General features: G+C 36.7%; 1 non-coding gene and 1 pseudogene across 1 annotated transcript; both read left to right on the top strand.

Annotated features, from left to right (window-relative positions):
• Window positions 1-1,424: 1,424 nt before the first annotated feature.
• Window positions 1,425-13,657, top strand: LOC149821193 (putative pectate lyase 21; annotated as a pseudogene).
• A 6,671-nt stretch (window positions 13,658-20,328) lies between these two features.
• Window positions 20,329-20,400, top strand: TRNAG-UCC (transfer RNA glycine (anticodon UCC)). The gene has a single exon. It is a non-coding gene; the product is annotated as a tRNA-Gly (tRNA).

The raw sequence follows: 20,400 nt of genomic DNA, 5'->3' as shown, positions 1-20,400 counted from the left end.
TAGAAAATACATAATATCTTACATATCGATATATATATCACATAATATATTACAAATCGATACAACAATTTAGCATAATAGCTTATAAATCGATATTAACAAACAAAATAATATCTCATAAATCGATAGTATGTTACTACAACCGCGATTTGCATATACTGAGTGAATGGACGATACCAGATGGGATAGAGGCTCTTCCTCGCATCTGTAACCAAGCATTCTTGTCAACCGGTCTCAATGTCTTACAAATATCTTCAATTTTCCAACCGTCGAAAAGCCAACATCCACCTGCAATAACAAAACAACTCCTTAATGGCACTCACGATAATATACGTTCTTCAACAGTAACATGATGACATGAAAAGATACTCACGATACCTTAATGACACTTGGAATGTTTGTGCATCATTGTTTTTTTTCATACTGCCTAACGAAAACGAAAAAGAAGAGAAGATTGTAAAAAGAGATGGCCGACAAATCTCCCTATGACGCCCACCAATGATCGACCCCCTCTCAAAATCAAGGCCTATCAGCAAAAACAAATGATATCAATAGTGAGTCTGACGCCTTACATCTCAAGAAGACACCTTCCATGGATTTGAGTTGAGCCCTTCCTCACGAGCTTGCAAGGATTTAAGTTGAGCCTTCCAAACCTCCAAGTTTTTGAATTTTGCCAGGCACTTGGATTTACTCCATTCAATGAGCTTGCTATAACGTAACCGAGTCTTTGAGCTGCCCCCCCCCCCCCCCACCAAGGGGGCCGAGTTCCACCACTCGGCTCTCTGAACCACCACAGTTCTATCATGTTCTTACTGTTTATACAACTTGGGTAACACGCACCCTGTACCGGTGGGAGGGAGTTAGCCAGCACCATGGAATCATCGATCACAAACCAGAGCAGCAGATCAGTCGGCCAAAAGACCGACGATCTCACAGGGAAGGCCGGCGGAGAAACCCTAGCAGAGCTTGGATCCAGTAATTTTGGATTCTTCTATCATATGACCAGACTTGGACCGAACCCCACGGGACCTGAACTCATTTCCATCTCTAACCCATACACTAAACAAAATTGAGCCAAATGACAATTGCAAATTAGTGAACCAAGATGTGTTTCAGAACGGCTTGCTCCTCTCTCTCTCTCTCTCTAACATTAGATATTGGGTGATAACGATCTACTGGTAGTGCAAGTAAGTTACCAACAAGATTTCTGTTAAGGGCCTAAATTAGCCACCTGAGGCGGCACTCACCATTGGCAAAAATAGCCGTTGGTTTTGGCGTTAGAATTTAAATAGATGGGCACTGTCTACGGCAGCTGCTCAGGCTCCCACCCTCCCGCCAACGTCCACCCTCCTCCTCTTCCACCGGCCAAGATAGCCACCATCGCCGACGACCCTCATTCTGATCACCACCGTTGTGAGCAAGGGATGGCATTGCCTTATTCTCGAGTCGATTCGTCACTGAGAGCGCTCGCCGGCCAGGCCGAGGGCTTCGGCCGCTTCGCCATCGGCGGACTCTATGGGTCCGTCTACCGTGTCACCTCCCTCGCAGGTTCTCTCTCTCTCTCTCTCTCTCTCTCTCTCTCTCTCTCTCTTTCGCTCGCTCGCTCGAGGGGTTTCTTCATGCTAGTTGAAATTTGGAAGTAATTTTGGCAGCTGGGCTTTTTCTTAGTCTCTGGCATCTTTTGGTGTGTTGAACAATGGGACTGCTAGGCCTTTCTCTTCTCTTTTGGTTCTTTTTTTTTAGTGTTTAGAGTTGTCATTGACAGAAATGAGGAATCTTTCCTCTGTTGTTTGGTGTGCTTGCGTTAGAAAGACTGAAAATACCTCTCCGAGACTTTAGACTCGCTTCCCTAATAAAAGGTAGGATGTGGGCTAAGTAATGTTTTTTGTTCATTTAATTGAAACATTTGCTTGATTACATTAATTTCATTAGAATCCGTTTTCGCTCACTCCTTAAGGAGCTTAATAGAGGCATTATGATTTAGAATTATCTCTTTAAAGCAATTCTAGGACCTCCATATGGGTCATTATGATGTAAATTCCGAACTGCCAAGCAATGCTATCTCCATGATATGACCAACATCGGAGTTTATATTGCACCCTAAACTCAATTGTCTACTAGTATTGGTCAGTTTTGTTCCTATGGAGAAAATGCTGTTTGAAATTTGCACATACTTGTTTTGTTTATGTAGATGATGGCGATGGTTCGCTTCGCGAGGCATGCAGGAGAAAGGAACCATTATGGATTGTGTTTGAAATTTCCGGTGTAATTCACTTGTCAACTTACTTGAGAGTGTCATCCTACAAAACTATTGATGGCCGTGGCCAAGGGATAAAAATTACAGGCAAGGGTTTGCAACTAAAGGAATGTGAGCACGTCATTATATGCAATCTGGAATTTGAAGGTGGAAGAGGACCGGATGCTGATGCTATACAGATAAAGCCTAAATCTAGGCACATATGGATAGATCGGTGCAGTTTACATCACTATTATGATGGATTAATTGATATCACACGAGAAAGTACAGATATTACCGTATCAAGGTGAGGAATTTGCAGCTTGTAGTAGGTAACTGCTTTTGCAACTAATCAGGACATCTTTACATTTTTGTTGTTTCCTTTTTATGACTGATAATATCTCAGTGCCTTATTATTTTATAGTTAAAATTGGATATCCTTGCTCCCACAATATCAGCATACAAAATGTAGTTCCTTAATGATATACTCATGGAAACCATTTGTTGCTGCTCAAGAGAATTTTGTGCTTTCGGCTATTTACTTGTTCATTATAACGAAATAATTTGAGAGTTCTACCAAACAAATAAATGTGATGTAATGTATCCAAAAACTTTTGGTTCATTTAGGATATGGTCTAGTCCATCATGGCGCCCGATTTTGGTTTTTATCATGTAAATGGATATTCCAATAAAAAGCATAGGAAAAATGGGAAAATATCATACAAGTATTAGGATGAATATGCTTGCTAACATGTTTCCCCCACCAGCAGGAAAGTGGAATCTTGTGTGCAGGTAGTGCTATAGTGGTCCTTGTCAGCAAGTGTGTATACCTAACTGAAGGCTGCCCTCACATGAGAGAAAGAGGTTCTATCGTGGACGTAGGTCTATCAAGACCGAACCACGTTAAACAGTTTGTCTTGTATCGTCTTTCTTTTCTGCGTGGTGTGCTTTTATACCATGTCTAAAGATTAGAGTTTCCATAGAGAGATTAGGGTTTCATATAGTTACTTGTAAAGGAGCATTTTAATGTGGTCATGATAACATTGGCATCTATGGTCTTCCTTTGAAAGTTATTTTCTAATACGAGTTCCTAAATGGCTTATCTGTTATCTGTTATGAGAGGTATTCTTTCCTAGATGCAGACAGTAAAATGGGGTAGGGGGCAGTGGTTACTAAAAGTTTTTGTTCCAGGTCTTATGTTTAAGGCTTCTTAGACAAATTAAAAAGTGAAATCCTGCAATCCTAGAGTTAGTTTCCAAGTAGATTTAACTTATCCATCCTGGGAGTTGCTTGAATGAGGTGTTGGTTGTCTGAAGAATGATGTAATAGCTGCAGCTATAAAGTATGTGTTCCAAGTCTGAAGTTTATGGTGTCCTGAAGATATTTGCAAGTGAATTGGAGGTGCAGAAAACACCTCTCTCTCTCTCTCTCTCTCTCTCTCTCTCTATATATATATATATATATATATATATATATATATATATATATATATATATATATATAAACACGCATACACCAATAATGCAGGTATTATTATGTCCATGAAACCCTGTAATCAGTGTTTGCCATGGTTTCTTGACTAAGAAACGTGTGCAAAAATTGATCGTTTAAGATATCTGGTGCATTATGGGCATGTGTATACTAGAAAACAAAGGGACTAGAAAGTATGGTTAGTGTGTGTGTGTGAGAGAGAGAGCAATTTCTTGGCAGACTTTAAAACAATCAATCTTTTTCAGGAGAATAAAACATCTGGTCAAAGAGAAGAAATTAGCATCATCGATGCTTGCTGTGAATCCTTCTGGTCTAATGCTTTGCAATGCCCTGTGATTCTGAATTTTTCACAGTTTTTTGTGATTCTAAATCACAAACATAGCAGAATCATAGGGCACTGCAAGCATAAGAAAGTTTGCCTATGATTATGATCCCCCTTGTGATTTTAAAAGCCCTGTAGCTTGTCAAAGTTTGTCGGAAATGCGATCCTTCGACGAGATTTCACAGGCTGTTGATTCTCAAGTGAGAATCTGAAAAAGCAATGATTTGAAATCCTTTTAGCCTTCATAAAAGCAATGATCTAATTTTTTTTCCTCTGGAGGGGCTGTGTTTTTTCACACAAAAGCAAACATGAGAAAATTTGTCCTTGAGAATGTGTATCACATAATCAACATTCTCAGGAATAAACCTTCACAGCTTTTGAAACCTGTGATCAAAGCAAACATGCTACTAGACTTCTTTTTATGGGACAATTGCCAACTTTTCTAACAATTATTTCTGCCAACAGGTGTCACTTTTCTCAACATGATAAAACAGTGCTTATTGGAGCAAATCCCACTCATATTGGTGATAGGTGTATCAGGGTGACAATTCATCATTGTTTTTTTTGATGGAACCCGGCAAAGGCATCCTCGTGTTAGATTTGGAAAAGTTCATCTCTATAATAACTACACTAGGAACTGGGGCATATATGCAGTTTGTGCTAGTGTTGAATCACAGGTGTGAAACATATAGCTATTATAATCCTAGGAGTTCAAAATTTATTGTTTTCAAGTACTCCTTTTTCTCTCACTCATTTTGATAAGAAATTTGGTCAAATTTCTTGCTTTTGTGATTCAGATTCTTTCCCAGTGTAATATCTATGAAGCCGGACAGAAGAAACTGGCTTTTAAGTATCTAATGGAGAAGGTAGGCTCACTAGCTGTCTTCTTTTGCTTTCTCATGTATGTTCTTGAAATCAATACAGAAACAAGTAAACAAATATTATGGATAGAGAATGTTTGTTCTAATTTGGTTTCTGTTCGATATCGTACCTTTTACAGATCTACAATTTCATTGCTGCACAACTGATTATCAGGGAAATCAATAAACAAATTTTCATGTAATGCACAAATGCATGCACAAACAGACACAGAAATTGAAGACGTTCAAGAAAGATTCATGTTGATTGGAAAATGATTGATATCTTAATCAGGAGATAGACATGCTTTTTTGTATATTAAACACAGTCGTTGATAAACTATGTTATCTGATTCAAAACACACTATAAGGTGAGTCCAAACTCAACAGGTTTATTTAGTTTGACTCAACATAGGTATGTGGTTCAAACATCACCTAAATGTGATTTGGGTTCACACATTTATGTGGTTCTAAACTGCATATACCTATGCCTTGCAAACACAGCACCTAAGCATGTCTCATATCAGCACATAAAAGCGTGTAGAAACAGCACATTTATGTGGTATCACACTGCATACCACAGTATAGTACCCTGAAAGTGTTTCAAAATAGCACATAGACGTGCGTAGGAATAACGCATCTATGTGGCTTCAATTCATTATATATCTATGTGCAGAAAAAAAGCATGGTTAAGAATTTAAATGATGCATGTACTCATTCATTGTTTAGACATTTTCTTTTCCAGGAATCTATCATGTATTCAAACAGGTGCAAGGATATATATATATATATATGTTTCAGAGATAAGCACAGAGTACTTAGACATGTTCTCTTCCAAGAATCTAACATGTATTTAAACGGGTGCAGGTATATATATACATGTTATGCGACTTTTTCATAGATAAGCATACAATACTTAGACATGTTCTTTTTCAGGAATCTAACATGTATTCAAACAGGTGCAGGGATATATATATATATATATATATATATATATATATATATATATATATATATATATATATATATATATATATATATATATATATATATATATACATGTTCTGCCACTTTTTCAGAGATAAGCATACAGTACTTAGACATGTTCTCTTCCAGGAATCTAACATGTAATCAAACTAGTGCAAGGATATATATATATATATGTTCTGCGACTTTTTCCGAGATAAGCATGCAGTACTTAGACATGTTCTTTTTCAGAAATATATACATAAAGGGTTTCAACATTGTATTTCAGAGAAACATGTAAAAGCATGAATCATCTATGCATCTATATGCATATAGTTTCCCTACGTGTATTCAAGTATATGCAACAGAAAACTATATATATATATATATATATATATATATATATATATATATATATATATATATATATATATATGGCTTCAGCATTCAATCTCAGCCATGATTAATACCCAATGGCTGAGCTTAAGTACAACCTACATACACCTTTTATCAGGTTGTATGCAGGTGCATATCAGCACCTTGCACACACCATAGCTACGGGTCCTACCTTGATTCAGCTTGGATGCAGCCGCAGGTTCGTTGATAGGTTGATCTTCTCCGGGTCCGGCTGAAATCTGTCAATAGTTCACCTTCACAGCCCACGTCTTTCGACGAAGTCCCTCCCAAACATGTAAGAGGATCTGGATCAAGAAGGAGAAAAGAAAGAGAAGGGGACCCTGTTGGGAGGGATGGACTCGTGAGAGAGACAGAGATAGAGATAGGGTCGAGTGAGAGATAGGAGGAGATAAAAAAAGTATTAGGGGGGTCGGTTATGAGGATCAGCAAGAGAGGGAAGCAGATCAGGTCATGCTGCAAATGAGCGTTTTTGCTCATGCTGACATCGTGGCCATCCGATTTGCATTTTAAAAAGCTCAAAAGTCAACAAAACCACGTGGCATTCATCCAAAATGCAAACAGAGGGCCACGATGTCCGCATGAGCAAAAACACTCATTTTCAGCATGACCTGATCTGCTTCCGCAAGAGAGGGGGTGGGGCCATAAAAGTAAGATTCCAGGTTTCTTTCTTTTCCTATACTTCAGCCCATTCACCTCTTAATTAGTAGGCTACTTTTTGCCATTATATTTAAAAATGTGTCTTTCAAAAATCATGTGGAGATACCCTAACTACTTGAAAATCCTTTTTTAATAACAACCCCTTTTTAACCCACTTATCTTTTTACTTTTTTCGTTTTGAGAGTTAACTACCTACTTACCATTTTCTCTTTTATTCTATCCTTTTTAGTAACTTATCTTTTAACCTCTTTTTAATTTAAGAATTACTTTAACTCTTTATTATTTACTTAGTATCCTATTTAATACTTATATATATTAAGTAGGTGGTCACCCTTGGGTTATTCATCTATCATGGTTAATTGGGTCTACATAATAAGGATCCAAGATCCATTTAAATTTTTGGATTTATATTGCATCGATCCAAATCCATACAAAGATCCAGATTTCTCGAGATCCAAAATCGGGGATCCAAAGTTCCAAACCCTAAGATCCAAATTTTAAGATCCAAAATTTGAGATCCTACTTAAGATCCAAATTCTAATAATCTAAAGTAATATCTGAGATCCAATATCAGAGATCCAATCTCTGATATCTAAATTCTAAGATCCAAATAAAATATCATGGATCCAATCTCTAAGATCCTATATCAAAGATCCAATCTCTAAGATCTAATATCAGAGATCAAATCTTTGAGATCCAAATGTAATATCAGGGATCGAATATCAGGTCGGCCAAAATTTGGAGACACCAATTGGGTCAAACATTATATAAGATCAGATCCAGATCCAAATCACATCCAAATGGAAAATTACACATAACAAAAATCCAAACCATATTAAATATCTTGATTCATATTTATTCGTGGTGAATCATATAGTAAAAATTCACAGTTGTTACATCTAAACACCAGTCATTTCCATGTGTGGCACTTGTCACTAACATCAAGGCTGAGACTCCATCAGTTTTGGACAACTCCAGTTCTTAGTTCGTTGAGTGTCACAGCACCTTTAGATACTAGTACAAGTGGCAACATTTACAAACATTCACCTGGTCACTTTGTAATTTTGCTTTGGTGTTTGTTTTTTCTGCCTTTAAGCTTACTGTTTGTCATTGGTCGTTAATGTGGTCTAAAATTACAAGCATCTTGATGACTTATTTTTAAAATTCTACATTCATATTCTTATATGGATCATCAAACAAAGTTATGGAATCACATAAGGTGGCTGATGTCAGGTAGGTTTTTACTTCTTTGATTTGGGCTCTACATCGCAGAGACACACCATTTTGGCCACATGTCCTTGGTGACAAGTGCATACACGTGGATTTGGGTACTGACACGTACGACCGTTATTTTTATATTTTTAATGTTTTTTAATATACATTAATGTTATTTCAATAAAAATGCATTTTTAATATTAAAATATCAAAAAATAGTTTTTGGAATTTGGGTGTGAAGGAGGACTGTGTTTCCCTATTTGTTCTCACCACATGATTGCATCGGAAATCAACAAAGCATTGACCAGTAAGGCTGTACTATTAAATGGGAATGTCTGATTTGCATGTTCATGCATTGATCTTGAGCTTATGGCTTTTATTGCCTTTTAGTACAGTCTGGAGATCTGAAATAGCATAAAGTTTAAGGGATATTGCCCCATTTGCTTTCTTGGGGTTTTGGTAGGAAACACTGTTTTGCCTCTTTGAATAAGGTCTACTAACTGTAACATATACTAGAAAGTAGAATAAAAATTAGAAACATGATGCAAGAAAGTAAAAGCATGGTCAGAGCCTGATTAGTTTCAAACATATGGCTGCTGATTACATGTTTATTCTTCAGATGTATTGATGGTATAATCTCCAATTGTGAAGAAAATTGGAAGGAAGCAAAGAAAGAGCTTGTAGGTGCAACATGCTAGAATGAGTCTTAGGGTTATGTTGTTACCTATTAATGTCTGCTCATTTTCATTGAAACCATTGCATTGCAACTTGTATTTATGTCATATATGGTTTTGGAATGAAATGCTTTCCAAGGTGCCATTGGGAGTCAACAGGAGGAAATTGTGGACGTCACTCGAAGTCCTGGGAATACATATAAATGGAAGCTTTCTTATCATAAAGATCGATCAATTATGTAACAGTTACTACTTAAATGGTGGTAACCGTGGTATTCATGCTAGCATACTTTGAAGCATGCAGATTTTAATTATCGATTGACAGCAGCAGTTGTTTTATTTCAGGTTTAACCTTTCTCACTCTCATCGTAAAAGATTTTATGTGGTCCCATATCATTTTGGAAATATAATCAGCAGGGTTGTATAGCTTTTGGTTGCTTGGAGAAATATTTTGTATGCGATAGGAGTCAGATTTAGTAGTTGCTTAGAGGAATATTTTATATGCGATAGAAGATGGTGCATGGCTTCACCCTAACTCAGGATAACACCAATCTAAATTCTTGTCACAGAATAAAACTGGAAATATGGTATATGCCCAATTGATGAAGCTTTTCTTTAAACCAATTATGAACAGTGTTAATGGAGACAAGGAATGAGAGTGAAAATGGAGCATCTGTTTGGCGTAACAATATAGCCTAAGGTTGCTACATGAAGAATAGACTCTCTGGCGGTTTGATTTATGTGCTGTTTAGTGTGCATTTGGTTTCCTCTGCAACCAAGAAAGGGATTCTAACAATACATGCAACTTACAGAGTTCATTCTATCTAGTTTGAGATATTCTTCAGAAAAAAACTGTCCTGTTGAACTAAGCATTGGGAGATATGAAAGAGTTCACTAGAATGGAGAAGTAATTCTGCCATGAGTGAAAAGGAGACAATTATCGAGCAAATAGAAAGAGTTTATATAGGAAGAACCATTCTGAGGAGACATAATCTCTTGGCAGATGCACCAGGTAGGAAATAAATAGCAAAGAAATGGAGAGATAGGTGAAACCCTGCACCTCCTGCTCTTGATAAGATCTACAAAGTTATGTCATGAATTTTTCATCTATGAAAACATGCATCATATTCCATCCTTAGTACATTATGTCCATTCATGATTTTAATATTAAGTTTTAAAACTGTAATGGAATAACAATGTTAGTAATACAAATGAGTTTAAAACTTTAAATTCAGAATCCATTAACAAAGAAACTGATAATTCACATGCCTCACTAACCGCTTAAAAAAAGGCAATGTTCCTTAAGAGCCAAAATAGTTAATCAAGTGATACCACTGTACAGATCTGGAAAGGGCTGTCCTTGTGTTAAAAATTTGGTGAGTAAGGGCCTTAGCTCCTGAATTGAGTGGTGAGATTGATCTTTTCAATAACTTAGTATTAAAAAAGGGTCACCCAACATCCCAGGAAAGAAAGAGGTTGAGAGCCAGAGTTGACATCTTGCTCAACAGAATTGTGAAGAAAAAGTGAGGCAGGTGGGGTGTGTGTGTGTATGTGGAGCTGTGTATGTTTCGGAGACATGGATTAATGAGGGTGACCAAAAGACATGGTGCTTCTATTAAATGACCTCTTTGAGAAGAAACACTTAAGGAGCCTCCATCTCCAATCAGGGTGTTCTTCCCTCTGCTATTGAATTGCTTCAAATTGAGATAATAATAATCTTGATGCATAGGTTTAGCTTAGGGGATTTATTGAGTTTTCCCTTATTAAAGCATGGATAGTGAGGACCAACTCCAATTGACATAGAAGAAAGTCTCTAAGGGCTTATGGGTTCTAGCTGAGAACAAGAATCATTATCTATAAGTTTACCTACATTGCTTTTTGCTTGGTCATTCAAGTAAGATCTAGCGTGGACCTCGAATGAATTCAATAATAGTCAGTTGTGAAGGTTTTAAAGCCATGTTGGCATTAATACCAAAATAGGAAGATGCAAGGATGCCCATCTCCTTCATGCTAATGTCTGTGCACTTGGCAATTTCATGACTGACTTCCATGTCAACAAAGTCCTCGTGAAGGAGGTTAGTGATACTCTGATAGTTTGGTTACTGAAGTGGGTGGTGCTAGCCTGCTAGGTGTATTGATCACTTAGCTTTCCAGCAAATTAGCCTAGGGAAGTATCTCTATTAGGCTAATTCTGAAAATCCCAGGGAAAGCACCCTAAAGATTAAATTGTAATACCCCATGGTATTAGTCAAAATGATAGTGCTTTAAAAGATAAATAATAGGAGATACCTTCACTATCCATGTTCTTAACTTCAGGGAACACTCTGATGCATTAACATATAAAGATGAGTGCAAAGAATAATTTAAATGATTTTTTTGGGCGCTTATGCTTATCCTTGAAAAAGGGATTTTGGATTATCTTGGATACAGTGCTTTGGGCCATCTGATCTTTCAGGCTATGTTGGGACATTGATTGATTCTTCAAAAGTCTTCAAACGTCTTAGCAAGGGGAAAGATTCACTTTCTTCTCTTTTGTTTCTCTTTTGGTGATAAGGCACTAATGCTTTCCGGCAAGTTAGCCTACTAGATGATATAAAGTGGCAAAACATTTTCTTTGTATGCTATATCCATGCTTGCTTCATTAATTCTGGATGAAGTTGTTTGCACTAGAGAAAATTTGCGCAGTGATTGATATATTATTCTACTAATGTATGCCATGTTGATAAGAGGTCCTGCACACATGGTAAGAACATTAGTAGACCACAGAAACAGGGATTATACTGCATGAGAATGCAGGAAAAATATGAAAAGTTCATGTGATGGCAGGCACGCACTTCTTTATGCACTGCTTGTTCTCAAACAACTGTCCTTGATACTAATTCATGCCTGCTGTAAGTGACAAATGCTGGTCTCGACTATATCTTGGTGAGGCAATTTCTCGCAATAATATAGGTTTAGTTGATAAATCTTGGGAAAGTCTCGGGCAGTTAAAAAAAAAGTAGCAGAAATAAGTAAAGAAATAACATCTTTAGACAATAAAATGCACATATAATAAAGAAATATTTAAAAAAATATAAAAGAAACAAGAAAAACATATTTAAGATATTGAAAAGCAAAAATGTAAAACTGATAATATCGTAAAAATATCACTATATTTATAAATTTCTGACATTTCCAAAATTCCGTATGATTTTACTTTAATATCATTTGATGAATTTACATCGATATTATCATGATATTTTCAAAATATCGCCAGTATCTGTGACTATAGATGTGAACTTGGTTCTCTATTACTTTCAGTACCTGTTGTTGAAGAATAAATTAGAGATTCTTTCACTAATGTGGTATTTGACTTATGTTATTTCTACTTTTTGTGATTGTAAAAGAACTATGGATGCATTACAAAGTGCTAATCTAACATAAATACGATTTGATAACTAGCTGCTTTAGTCATGTGTATACAATCTTCTAATATTGTTGCTTTCCTCTTTTTCATCTGTTTCTGAAAAATGATTGCCTTATGAACACTATATACTTTCTCTCATTAGATTTAAACCTCACAAGGAGATGCGGATACTGTGTGGGAATTGTTTTAAATTTTAACCTGCATTTGCTTGGAACAGATTTCTGTATGTAAATAGTTGATGGTATATCTCCACCAACTATAGCCACATGATTTTGCAATGGATCCTGAATTCCTTCTGTCTCTTGTTTTATCTGAGATGATTTAGCATTCTCTTCTTTTCATTTTCTGCATCTTTTTCATGAATCGTGTGGGTCATGCTAATTATATTTTTCAAGTCTTCCCAATTTCCAATCTTCTGATGATAATGACATTTATTGGTAATCTATTTCTAATTCTGTATGGAGAACAATGAAATAGTTTTAAAACTTCCATATTTCCTGTATTGAGATTTGTCATTTTATCTGGTTTACTATGCAGTATGCATTATGTATTTCAGTTAAAACAATAAGCTTTATCTTTTATTCAACAACATTAAATCTTTTCAATAATGGTGCTCTTCCCTTGAGAGCATTCCTTGGTCTTCACTTGCAGTGGAACCGCTACAAAGTATTAGAGTTCATCACCTTATCCTTCTTCCCCACCCCCCAACCCCCTCCTTTTTTTGCTAGTTCCTCATTGTGACTGCAATTTTGCACACGCTTCAATTTTCTAATTGTCAACTGTTTCACCAGCTCCCCTCCTTCCCAAGCTAGTCCCTGTCTTTCTTCTTTTATGTTGAACTAATTCTTTCACTAATTCATTCATAGTTCTGTTTGAGAGAGATGATGGCATCAACAATTTTGAGTGAACCGTGTGTGGTCCAAACAACTTGGCCTGAATTTGTGCTGGATTGTGTAAGAGGATAGACTTTTGTTTAGGCACAACTGAATTAAAAATAATAGTGAAAAAAAATGGACCAGCTTAGGTCAAACCTATATCTCACACCTGTTTGGTTCATACTGACGCCATCTATTTAATAGTCGAGAGTCAGTATGCAGACTACATTATAAAGAATCGTAACAACAGTCTAGTTTTCGATTTTGAGATTCATTTTGGCACTGAAATATGTCATTACTGGTTGAGCAGGCAGCTGACAAGGAAGGGGCAGCATCTGGTTGCATAAGATCCGAAATGGATCTGTTTCTAAATGGTGCTCAAGCTAGTTTACAAGCAAACGTAGATGAGACTACTTTCTTCAAGGCTAGTGACATGTACCCAACATGGACCATGGAAGCACCGACAGAAGCACTAAAAGATGCCATCAAATTGTGTGCAGGATGGCAAGCTGTACCACGCCCTCAAGACACTGCTGCATAAAGCTTGGAAGGCCTTGAAAAAATGTAGTATATTTTCTTTTCAATGTATGATAACCTGTGGTAGCCATGCTCCCAGCAACTGGTATTATATTGTAAATTGTGAACAGGTTCTGCATTGTCCAACCTAAGGTCTGAATTAATTTCTCATAGACCAACCCAAGATATATCATCCGTGTAACAAGCTATCATATTCCAAACTAAGATCACCTGCTATTTAATAAAGTCATACTTTTTTATATGGTTGACACAATTTTTCTGGTTATGCTGTTGTCAAAAGAATCTGCTCATGCAACACATTGACCTCATGGTGCCATCCGTGCTGCACCAGATTCATAAAATTCCTGCACTATATTGCAAGTGTTCCTAGTGAATGCTGATCAGTGTGACAAATATCGCGAGATTTATGAAAATCTCGTGATAATATCGTGAGAAATTGCCTGAAAGTTTAAAATGGCAATTTCTTGTGAGATTTTCAAAATATCGTGAGATTTATGAAAAAACATAAATACCACGATTTAAACGCGATATTTACGTTTTAAATGGCTATTTATCGCAAAAAAATCCCATATTTTTATTTTTAAATAATTTTTATTAATATTTTCTTATAAAAAATAATTTTTATATTTTTTAATTAATTTTTTATTGCCGAGATTTTGCCAAAAAATGAGAGATTTATGGAATTTTTTCAATTTCTCGCGAGCTTTTGAAAAACGAGAAATTGCCAATAAAAACTTGTCACTATGATGCTGATAAAGACAGCTTGTTTCATAGGGTTTATCACAATTGATAAAATAAAGAGGAAGAAAGACAAAGTCAGAAACACTGTATTATAAGTAAATGCTGATAAGAATAGCTGGTTTCAGAGTGTTTATCTAAAGAATTATTCTAGGATGGCATTGTTGTTTAAGAAAACAAGTGGCTGGATGAGTCAGCATCGTACTTCTCTACCCTTCTTATCTAGAATGATTTGAATGTACTTAAAGTATTGATTTCTAAGTTCTAAGAGTCCCATGTGGTGGATGGGATTGGTGTTGTAGTTTCTTAATTTGTCATTGACAACTCATGATGTCCTGAGCATCCTATAGTGAGGTGAGATTGTGAATGCGTCATTGCTTTGTGTCTATCTTCAAGGTTATTTTCATGGAAAACAACCAAAAACTGAAAAAAGGCATTTATACCTACAAACTACTGTCAGAGGCGCCTTTGATGCCCTTCATCTTGAAGATCAAACAGAGAATAAGGCTCATTGCGAGCCATTTATTTTAAATAATTCGGATGCCTTCCATCCGAAACATGAATGACAACGGGAAAAAGGTGGGGCCCATCCAAGTGATGGGCATCTCATCCATACAGGTTTGGATGACATTCATCTTGAGATCAACGGCATCCAAAGGTGCTGGGACGGTATTACTGTTAGCGCACTCTGCCCTGATCCCATCTCATTAGGTAATATGCATGTACATCAAAGGACAATCATGGGTTTTTGGTAGGTAAGGACAACATAGGAACTTTTTAACTTTTATATGTTTTTCCCACTGTTTGTTTTGACCAAGATTAACCCAAGTCTCTATTTGACTATTGTCAAAAAAAAAAAAGCTGGGTCCATTTCAAGAATTTCAGAAAAGGTTGTACTGACACTAAATATCAGGCAAAAGGTCAACTCTATATCAGGAAATTAACTTTTCTGTTTTTTATGTGAATGAATGAGTACTTTTCAATTTTCAAGGAATAATACAAGAAACAAAAAAGAAATCATGTTTTCCAAGAGATGTCCTAATTTTAATGTTTCAAAGAAAAGTTTGGCCTATATCTAGAATTTCAGAAAAATGTGGCCCATTTTTAGAATTATTGGCAAAAGGTTGGCCCTTAAATGAAATGTTTACTATTAAAAGCCAAAACTAGATTTAAGTAAAATCTGAACTCATAATCATGCCAGAATATGGATTAAAATGTTAAAAAAAGAAACTTTTCTTTTAAATGGATGCTGAAATTTTGGTATAGAATAAATGGGTCAAATATGGGTCACTAGTTGGACTGGTATATTATTAAGTTCTAAGAGTCCTATGTGGTGGATGAGATTGGTGTCATAGTTTCTATCATGGTGTCTCCAGGATCCTAGATTGAGGTGAGATTGTGAATTTGGCATTGCTTTGTGCCTATCTTCAACCACGAAGACTATACATGAATTAAACTTGAAGCTTGCTAAAACTGTAGTGGGCTGATCAATGTAGGGCTCAAAATTCAGATCCGCTTCATCTCAGAAAGGAAAATGGCTTGAAGGTCTGATTAACCACAATGTATAAATGGTGGCCAGCTGCTGTGTAGCAAATGTGGTTTGAGGCATTTTTGCAGTTGATCAGTTCACATGACCTTTTTGTATAAATCTTCCCCGTCAATTCAAATTTAGCTTAGTGCCCTTGGGTGTCAATGCCATGTTGGGCTTGGTGCTTAAAGTTGACAATTGGGTGTCAAAAGATTGGCTTGGTGCTTAAAGTCGATAAATGAGGCTGTCGGAATGTCAGCTGCCTTATGAAGACACTATACTCTATACTTTCTCTCGTTAGATTTAAATCTCACAAGGCAGAGATATATATTGTCACACAATGTGGGAACTGCTCTAAGTAAGGATGACTTCTGCTTTGGGGTCACTGAATTAGAAATAATAAGGAAAAATTTTGCAGCATAGGTCAAACCTGTAGCTCAGACCCGTTTGGTTCCTACTGAGGTCTATTTAGTAGTCCTGAGTTAGTATCCAACCTGTTATAAAGAATCACAAGCACAGTCTAGTTTCTGATTTCTAGATTCTATCTGGCACTCAAATACGTCATTGTTGGTTGAGCAGGCAGCAGACAAGGAAGGCACAGCATCTGGTTGCATAAGATCTGAAGGTGATCTGCTTTGAGTGATGCTCAAGCTGCTTTGCAAGCAACTATTGACGAGACTACTTTTTTCAAGTCTAGTGACATGTACCCACGTGTACCATGGAGGCTCGAAAGCACCAAAAAGATTCCTTCAAATTTTGTGTAGGAAGGCAAGTTGTACCACGCCCTCAAGACATCAGGCTTGGAAGGTTCAGAGAAGATGTTAACTATTATCTTTTCAATATATGATAACCTGTGGTAGCCATGCTTACAGAAACTGGTATTATATTGTAAATTCTGGTTTCTAAACAAGTTTGTTATAGTTCAATTCAACCTAAGACCTCATATTATCTGTGTAACAAGCTATCATATTCCAAGCCAAGATCACCTTCTATTTTATAAAATCTCAGGATATTTTTTAATATGGTTGACTTTTGATTTTGCTTTGCTAGATATGCTACTGTCACAAGCAATTGCACATGTAATGCATCGAGCTTGCTGTACCATCCGTGCTGCAGCAGTTGCATAAGATTCCTGCACTATATTATAAGTATTCTTAGTGGTTGCTGATAAGCTCAGCTTGTTTTAGAGGGTTTATCACAATTGATAAAATAAGAACGAAGAAGAGAAATTCAAAACAAACTTGGTTTCAGAGTTTTTATAGCAATTGACTAAATAAAATGGAATAAGAAAACGTCAGAAGCTGAAAGTCCTCTCATGAATTTGATAACTAATCTGAGATGGAGTCGTGGTTTAAGAAAAAAGGTGGCTGGACGAGTCAGCACCGTACTGCTATGTACCCTTCTTATCTGACATGATTTAAATGCACTATAAAAGTATTAATTGATTGCTAACTTCTAAGAATCCCATGTGGTCGATGAGATTGGTGTCATAAGAATCCCATGTGGTGGATAAGATTGGTGTCATAAATTCTGTCATTGCCAACTCATGGTGTCATCAGAGTCCTATATTGAGGTGAGATTGTGACTATCCATTGCTTTTGCGTCTATCTTCAATTAAACGTACGCGTGATGCTTGCTACCACTGCAAGCGTTGTCACCTTAAAAGAGGTTCATATGACCAACTTTTTCTGCCTCATGATGTAGAGAAAATATAAAGCTTCACAAATAAGTGTTTGAAAATCAACTGCCTTGTGAAGAGACTGCATTCGATACTTTCGCTCGTTAGATTTAAATCTCACAAGGCAGAGATGTAGATTGACACACAATGTGGAAATTGCTTTAAATGTTAACCTTTGTTTCCTTGGACCAGCTAGACGTCTGTGTGTGAATAGATGATGATATATCTCTACATAAAATTTGACAAAATAGGAAATGCGTTTCTTTTTAGCCACTTGATTCTGAAATAAACCCTCATTTCTTTTTCTTTTGATTTATCTGAGATATTTAAGCATTTTCTTCTTATCATTTTCTGCATTTTTTTCATGAATCAATGAATATATATCATTGCAACACCTTGTCTTTGTATGAAGATAATGATCAAGTGGGTCATGGTGATTTCAATTCTACCCATTCTTCCAAACTTCTGTTGATGAAGACATTGGTATTCTGTTTCTGATCGTGTGGAGAACAATGAAGTAGTTTTTAAACTTCCATATTTCTTGTATTCAGATTATTTGTCATTTTATCTGGTTTACTATGCATTATGTATTTCAGTAAAATCAATTAGCTTTTTCTTTTATTCAACAAATTTAAAACCTTTCAATGTTGGTATACGTTTCTTGAGGGCACTTCTTGGTCTTCACTTCCAGTCCAAACAGCTGCAAAGTATTGAGTTCCTTACCTATTCTCTCCCCCCACCCCCTTTTCCTTTTTTTTTTCACTTCCCAGTTTTCCTCCATCCCAACCTTGTCCTTGTGTTTCTTCTTATTTAATCAATCTTTACCCATATTATTTCTTGTCTCTGTTTGAAAGATGTAATGACATCAACAATTTTGAGTGAACCATATCGTCAATGTTTTAGATAAGGAAATTGGCCTGAATTTTGGTACTGAATTGTGGCAAAATATGAGGAACACTTTTGCTTATGGGCAACTGAATTAGAAATAATAAGGAAAAAATCCGCACCAGCACAGGGCAATCCCGATTCTCAGACCTGTTTGGTTCGTACTGCAGATCAATTTAATAGTTCTATGTCAGTATCCAGACTCTGTTGTGAAGAATCATAGTCAGTCTGGTTTCCAATTTTGATATTCTTTTTGGCACTGAAATATGTCGGCATTGTTGGTTGAGCAGGCAGCAGACAAGGGAGGGGCAGCATCTGGTTGCATAAGAAGCATCTGTTTCTCATTGGTGCTCAAACTGGTTCGTGAACAACTGCTGATCAGACTAGTTAATTTCTTCAAGGCTAGAACATGGACCTTGGAAGCCCCGAACGAACACAGTAAAAGATTCCAACAAATTGTGTGCACGATGGCAAGCTATAGCAGGCCCAGAAGACACTCCTGCATAAGTGTAGCATCTATTTTTCTTTTCAATATATGTTAACCTATGGCAGCCATGCTTACAAGCACTGTATTATACTGTAAATTCTGCCTAAGATCTCATATCATCTGTGTAACAAGCTATCATATTCCAAGTTAAGATCATCTATTATTTAATAAAGCCTCACAACATTTTTTAATATGGTTGACTTATGGCTTTTCTTGCTTCTCTCACAAGTAACAGCACATGCAACGCGTTTGACCTTCCCGTACCATCCGCGCTGCAGTAGTTGCATAAGATTCCTGCGATATATTATAAGTGTTATTGGTGATTGCTGATAAGAACAACTTCTTTCAGTGGGTTTATCACAATGGATAAAATAGAAAAGGAAGCCGGGGGGGGGGGGAGTCAGAAACACTGTATTTTAAGTGAATGCTGATAAGAGTGGCTGGTTTCAGAGCCTCTATAGCAATTGAATAAATAAAAATAGGAATAAGAAGAAGGCCAGAAGTTGAAGCCTCTCTATGTAGAGTTTGACAAGTAATCTAAGATGAGGTAGTGGTTCAAGAAAACAAATGGCTGGATGAGTCACCACTGTACTGCTCTGTACCCTTCTTATCTAACATGATTTAAATGTACTGCAAAAATATTATTATAAATTGATTGATAAGTAGTGTTAAAAGTTGATCGTGTGTGCAGGTGCCTTAACTGGTGGTCTCTCTAAGGGGTTTGGATGTTGGTGACCCTGCCCTGAGTTTCTCTTTTTTATCCTATCTTCAACCATGACGTTTTGTATACATGAATTAAACGTGATGCTCACTAAAGCATCAGGTGTTGTCACCTTCAAAGAGGGACATGACCAATCCTTTTGTTTTTTCTTTATGCCTTGTGATGTAGATTCAGAAAATACAGAACTTTTTTTTTTTTTGAAAGGCAAGCTGGGGTTAGGCAGACCACACCAGTTATTCAACTGTAGCATTGGGTTTTGAACCTGCAACGTCTCAGCACAAGGAGACGTGCACTGACAGCTCCTACCAACCACGCATAGCCCCCCTTGGTACGTAGAAAATATAAAACTTGAGTGGGTCTGGAGATGAGCTGGGCCTGAGCCGCTTGGGCTTGAAGGTCTGATGCACCCTCGATGTATGAATGGTGGCGTCACGTTAAGGAGAGTTCTCTTGTGCAAAATATTGGTTTAAGGCATTTTTGTGCAGTAGAAAGGTTTAATTGAGCTTTTGTCATAAAATCTTGCCCATCAATAGTCTCGCATGATGTTGAAGTTTTTATGCGAGCCTGCTGAATGCTGATTCGGGAATTCGGACGATTCTTTAATTTATAAATAAAAAGTTGAAGCACCAGACCAACAAGCGTTTGTAGTCCAACGGTTAGGATAATTGCCTTCCAAGCAATAGACCCGGGTTCGACTCCCGGCAAACGCA

This window comes from Nuphar pumila, chromosome 12 (genome assembly GCF_984573655.1).
Source record: "Nuphar pumila chromosome 12, dmNupPumi1.hap1.1, whole genome shotgun sequence".
NCBI lineage: Eukaryota > Viridiplantae > Streptophyta > Magnoliopsida > Nymphaeales > Nymphaeaceae > Nuphar > Nuphar pumila.
This window is presented reverse-complemented; position numbering and strand designations above follow the sequence as displayed.